Source organism: Spermophilus citellus (genome assembly GCF_964194105.1).
Source record: "Spermophilus citellus genome assembly, chromosome: 10".
Classification (NCBI taxonomy): domain Eukaryota; kingdom Metazoa; phylum Chordata; class Mammalia; order Rodentia; family Sciuridae; genus Spermophilus; species Spermophilus citellus.
In genome coordinates this window covers 25813491-25819490 of record NC_138197.1, presented here as the reverse complement: position 1 = coordinate 25819490, position 6000 = coordinate 25813491, and the positions used below count along the sequence as shown (strand labels likewise).

General features: G+C 39.9%; 1 protein-coding gene across 7 annotated transcripts in view; it reads left to right on the top strand.

Moving 5' to 3' along the window:
* The first annotated feature begins 4159 nt into the window (after positions 1 to 4159).
* Positions 4160 to 6000, top strand: part of RAD52 (RAD52 homolog, DNA repair protein) — a 40185-nt gene continuing 38344 nt past the window's right edge. For 3 of the 7 annotated variants that reach the window (XM_081311662.1, XM_081311658.1, XM_081311661.1), the window contains exon 1: positions 4160 to 4299. The gene's annotated coding sequence lies outside the window, so the exon portion shown is untranslated. The remainder of the gene's footprint in view (positions 4300 to 6000) is intronic. The other 4 variants (XM_081311657.1, XM_081311655.1, XM_081311660.1 and 1 more) reach the window with 3 other exon arrangements.

Genomic DNA, 6000 nt, shown 5'->3' with positions numbered 1-6000 from the left:
CTCTCTCTAAAAAAAAAAAAATCAATCAATCAATGGGATGGATTCAAACTAAAAAGCTTCTTCTCAGTAAAAGAAACAATCAAAGTGAAGAGAGAGCCTACAGAGTAGGAGCAAATTTTTACTACACATATGTCAGATAGAGCACTAATCTCCAGATATATAAAGAACTAAAAAAACTTTAACACCAAAAAAACTGATACCCAATCAACAAATGGGCTAAGGAACTGAATAGACACTTCTCAGAAGAAGATAAACAACTGATCAACAAAATATAAAAAAATGTTCAACATCTCTAGTAATTAGAGAAATGCAAATCAAAACTACTCTAAGATTTCATCTCACTTCAGTCAGAATGACAGTTATCAAGAACACAAGCAACAATAAATGTTGGCAAGGATGTATGAGGGACTGCAAATTGGTGCAACCAATCTGGAAAGCAGTGTGGAGATTCCTTAGAAAACTTGGAATGGAACCACCATTTGACCCATCTATCCCACTCCTTGGTCTATAACCTAAAGGACTTGGGCTGGGGATGTGGCTCAAGCGGTAGCGCGCTCTCCTGGTGTGCGTGCGGCCCGGGTTCGATCCTCAGCACCACATACCAACAAAGATGTTGTGTCCGCCGAGAACTATATTGAAATTCTCTCTCTCTCACTCTCTCTAAAAAAAAAAAAAAAAAAAAGGACTTAAAATCAGCATACTATAGTAATGCAACCACATCAATGTTTATAGCAGCTCAATTCACAATAGCTAAACTGGGGGAGCAACCTAGATGCCCTTCAATAGATGAATGGATAAAGAAGCTGTGGTATATATATACACAATGGAATATTATTTAGCAATAAAAGAGAATAAAATTATGGCATTTGCAGGTAAGTGGATGGAGTTGGAGAATATCATGCTAAGCAAAATAAGCTAATCCCAAAAAATCAAAGTCCAAATGTTCTCCCTGATAAGTAGATGCTGATCCATAATGAGGGGTGGGGAGCGGAGATTGGAGGAACTTTGGGAAGGTGGGGAGAGGAGGAGACATGGGGGTAGGAAAGATAGTGGAATGAGATGGTCATCATTACATTACCCTAGGTACATGTATGATTGCACAAATGGTGTGTACAACCAGAGAACCAGGGAAACGTACAACCAGAGAAATGAGAAGTTGTGCTCCATTTGTGTACAATGAATTGAAGTGCATTCTGTTATCATTTATAACTAATTAGAACAAATGAAAAAAAATGGGCTGGGAATGTGGTTAAATGTCCTTGGGTTCAATTGCGTACTATAATAGTAGCCATCTTAGTAGTGCCTATTTCACAGAAAATGATCCTGAACATTTTTCTGTCAATAAACATTCTTCTAAACATTATTTTAAATAGCTGAATATTAAACTAATTTGACATTGCAGTAATTTGTTTTGAGTACATTTTCAGGGTATAAATAATGTGCAGAACAGTTTTATGAAGAAGTCTTTTGCCCGGAGAGGTGGTACACACCTATATTCCCAGCTCCTTGGGAGACTGAAGCAGGAGGATTCTAAGTTCAAGACTAGCCTGGGCAACTTAGGAAGACCTCTCTCAAATAAAAAATACAAAGGGTTGCATGTAGCTCAGTGTAGAGTGCCCCTGGGTTCAGTACAATAAAATAAATAAATATATAAAAAGAAAAAGAAATCTTTGTCCTAAAGGAATTCCAGAGAGAATGAATACTCTACCACTAAGTCATATCCCCAGGCCTTTTATTTTTTTTATTTTGAGATAGGGTCTCATTAAGTTGCCCAGGCTGGCCTCAAATTTGCAATCCTCCTGCCTCAGCCTCCCAAATGGCTGAGTTTACAGGCATGCACCACAGTCACACTTTCATATTTTAAACATATCTTGCCAAATTATAACTTAAAAAGTTGCACTGATTCATATTCCCACTGGCAGTGTGAAAATATCAATGCTGAATATTACCAGAGAAATAAATTTCAATGTCTAATCATAAAAGCACAGGAAAGGTCATAAAAAATAGACATCAATTGATAACAATAGCTAATCGATGAGAATCAGATTGCTTTGATGCATAAGTGCGCAAGTAAAAATTTTGATTTATCTTTATTACTTAAATTTTCAATAGGACGGTACTCATGTAAAACTTGTGTAGACATAAATATTTCAATTTCTTAATTTAATAAGTGGAATACATATATACCTATATACGTGTGTATACATATATACGTGTATATGTATACACATGTATTTGTCTTTCTTTTTAGCTGTAAATGAACATAATACCTTTATTTATTTACTTTTATGAGGTGCTGAGGATTGAACCCAGTGCCTCACAAGCACAAGGCAAGTGCTATACCACTGAGACACAACCCCAGACCTCTTCTTTCTTTTATTGTGTGGTGTTAGGGACTGAACCTGGGGCTTACTACAAGCAATCTATCATTGGGCTACACTTCCAGCCGTGATATTCTTGTTTTAATATGTATGCTTTGTGTGTGTGTGTGATGCTGGGTGGGGACTAAACCCAGGGCTTTGTGAATGCAAGGCAAGCACTCTACCAACTGAACTATATCCCCAGCCCATATGCTTTTTACCTTAATTAAAGTTACATTTTTTTGTATTTATTATGTATCTCCTTTTGTGAAATATTGACTCATTTTTCTTATTGTCTGTACTTTTTACATATGAACCCTTGTGTGTATATATATATAATAGTAGTATTTCCCTTCTTTCTTATTTTCTTTTTTCTTTGCAGTGCTGGGAATAGAACCCAGAGCCCTATGCATGCTAGCCTAGTACTCTACCCCTGATCTCTTGTTTACCTTTTAACAGTTTATTTGACTATATGTTTTTAACCTTGTTTTATGTGTACCTGTGTTTAACATTTCACCCTTGAGTTCCACTGTAATTACTTTGGTGTACACTTTGACAAGATTTAAGTTGGGGTGCAGTGGCACATGCCTGTAATTCCAGATACTGGGAGGCTGAGGCAGGAGGATATCCTTGAGACCGTAAGTTCTAGACCAAGCTAGGACACATAATGAGGCCTGAAAAATCCAAAGCAAGAGAACAAAAATAAACACAGAACAAAGACAAAACTAACTTTTCTCCCTAAGTGGTTAACTAATTTAAAAATCAACATTTCTATCTCAGTTGATATGAAATTCCTTCTAACAAACTGTAAGTTATTCATTGGTTCTGATTTGAGACTTTTTAGCCAGCATTCCATGGTGTTACTTGGAAGAATGAGTAGCCATCCAGAAAAAGACTCTGGTGACTTACTGCCCAGACAGATACATGTCTTTTTGAAAAGTTTTGCCTGGCGCGGTAGCCCACGTCTGTAATCCCAGCGGTTTGGGAGGCTGAGGCAGGAGGATCTTGAGTGCAAAACCAGCCTCAGCAATTTAACGTGATCCTCTCTCTAAATAAAATATAAAAAAGGGCTGAGGATGTGGCTCAGTGGTTAAGCGCGCCAGGGTTCAATTCTGAAGGAAAAAAGAAAAAAAATTCAGTTCTCAGTACAGATGCTTCTGGATTTACGATGGGGACGTTACCCCACTGTAAGCCCCCCAAGTATCCTAAACCGTCTGCACTTAACTTCAGGTTCTGACGATTCAACTTTTCAAAACGTTTTAGGAGCACTGCTAATAGGAAGTGTAATCGTCATTCATTCCAAGGTGAAGGTCCGGGGATAGCCTAAAGAAGACCTCCACTCCCTCAAGTGGCCACGAGTCATTTCCCTCCGGTTCTCGTTAATTTAAGAGGCCATCAGGTGAGCACCGGGCGTATGCGGCAGTGACCGGGAAAGAAGACTTCCTTTGTGAACAAATGTGTACCCACCGCCTCAATTTACTGTGCCTGCCCGCGGCGGATTCTCTGGAGGGTTCCGATAACCATTCTTAGAAAAGTCCTGTTTTCTTTTCCTGCAATGTCCCAAGAGTGCAACGACAGGTACTGCGAGGTGGCCGCAGACCCAGAAGCAGCGTTAGGGAAGTTGGAGATAAGAGTAAGCGGAAAGACTGGAGAGCCAAGCCCACGCGGAACGCAGGGATCCGCACAGCGCGCCCAACTTGTTTTACGGCATCCGACCGGCTGCTTTACGGCTCTTTTGTCTTTCCGACTTGATTTACGGCTCCTCCTCCTTCAGTTTTCTTCGCCAAACTCTACCAGGGCCCCTCTAGAGTCTGAACCTTCTTCCCAGGGTCCCTTGCAACTCTTTCCCAGTCTCCTTTGCCAGCTTGTCCAACCTTCTTTCCTTTTGCTTATAGTTCAGACCAAGTTCCCCGGGTGCTCCGCGCGCTGCCCGAGGCGCGTAAGTGGGGAAGTGAGGAAGTGTTGGGGGGTGGGGGAGTGGGGGAGTGGGGGGATGGGGGCGGCTCTCCCCCGGGTGGTTCCGCCCGGGGATTGTAGAGCGTAGGACCGCTCAGATTCGGATTGGAGCTCCTGGGGAGGCTGTTGCATTTGTCCTGAGTTTCCTACTAGAGACGCTGAATGGCGAGGCCTGTCTAATTGGTTAGTGCCGTCCGGAGGGCTCGGGGATCTGGGCTTCTCAACAGTTTGGTTAGGAGGACCCTGACTCACGAATCACGTGCGCCAGAACCCCAGGGTGGAAGGCTGCATACGGATCTTGTGGAGTTCCCTGCGCAGCTGGAGACATTGTAAATGCGGTTTGTTGACAGGAGTGTCAGTATCCGAAAGGGAATTTTTGACATTTAGTTTAGCAATGTATTCAGCCTTTCTAGATCTTAAAAAAAAAAAAAATTGAGACATGATTCATTACATATGCGCTTAAAGTGTACAATTCTGTAGTTTTTAGTATATGCTCAAGGTAGTGCAACCATCACCGTATTCTTATTACAGAACATTCTCATCACTCAAAAAGAAACCTAGAAGCTAGTTAGCAGAGACGTACCTGAGATTACAGGCATGCATCACTGTCTGGCTTGATTTCACATCACCCTTCTACAATTCTTGTCTATGATATTACCAGCTATATATATATATATATATATATATATATATATATACACACACACACACACACACACACACACACATACACATATACATATACACACACACACATATATATATGTGTGTGTATATATATGGAATCATACAAGATTTGTCTTTTCCTGTATGGTTTATTTCGTGTAGCATATTTTCAATACTTTTTGTATTTTGCATGTATCAGGACTTCATTCTTTTTTTATGAACTAATAATCAGTTGTATGGATATACCACATTTTGTTTCTCCCTTAGTTGATGGACATTGGCGGTTTCATAGACTTTTAAGGTCTTTAATTCCCCCACAGAACTAGCATTCGCAGGCACAAACATTTTAAGCTTAAGTTCTCAAAAACCATCGTTTGACTCTGGTTTTGGATCAGGCATTTCAGTGGCCACAGGTTTGTATCTTTTAGAGAAGTTTGTTTTTTTTAAAAGCCTTATATTCCCAGTTCATCACCTATCAGACTATTAATAATATTGATAACAAGTGGAGATGTATTTGTGGCATGTCTTCTGAAGGTGGCAGAAACTGTCAGAAACTGCTGTTGTGTAATGTATGCTGAGACACTGTATCCCAGGTATGTTATTCCATCGCTAATTTCTGACTACACCCAGTATTATATATGCAATGTAAGCTTCATGGCACTTTCACATCCAATATAAACTGGTGTAGTCAAGAGATGAGCATATGAAAAGCCTAATTCATCTAGCAATGGGAGAGGTTTTACTAAAAATAACTAGTCAGTCTTCATAACTCATGGATTGTGTATTTGTGAATTTATCTACTTCTTGACATTTATTTGTAATCCTCAATCAGTAGTACTCTTGATGCTTTCCTAAAGTGTGCAGAGTTGTTTATTAAAAAAAAAAAAATTCTCTCTCTCTCTCTCTCTCTCTCTCTCTCTCTCTCTCTCCTCTCTCTCCTCTCTCACTCTCTCTTAAAAAAAAAAAAAAATCTGAGTTGCCTAATGCACATATTCTCAGCTGAGGTCAAACAAGATGA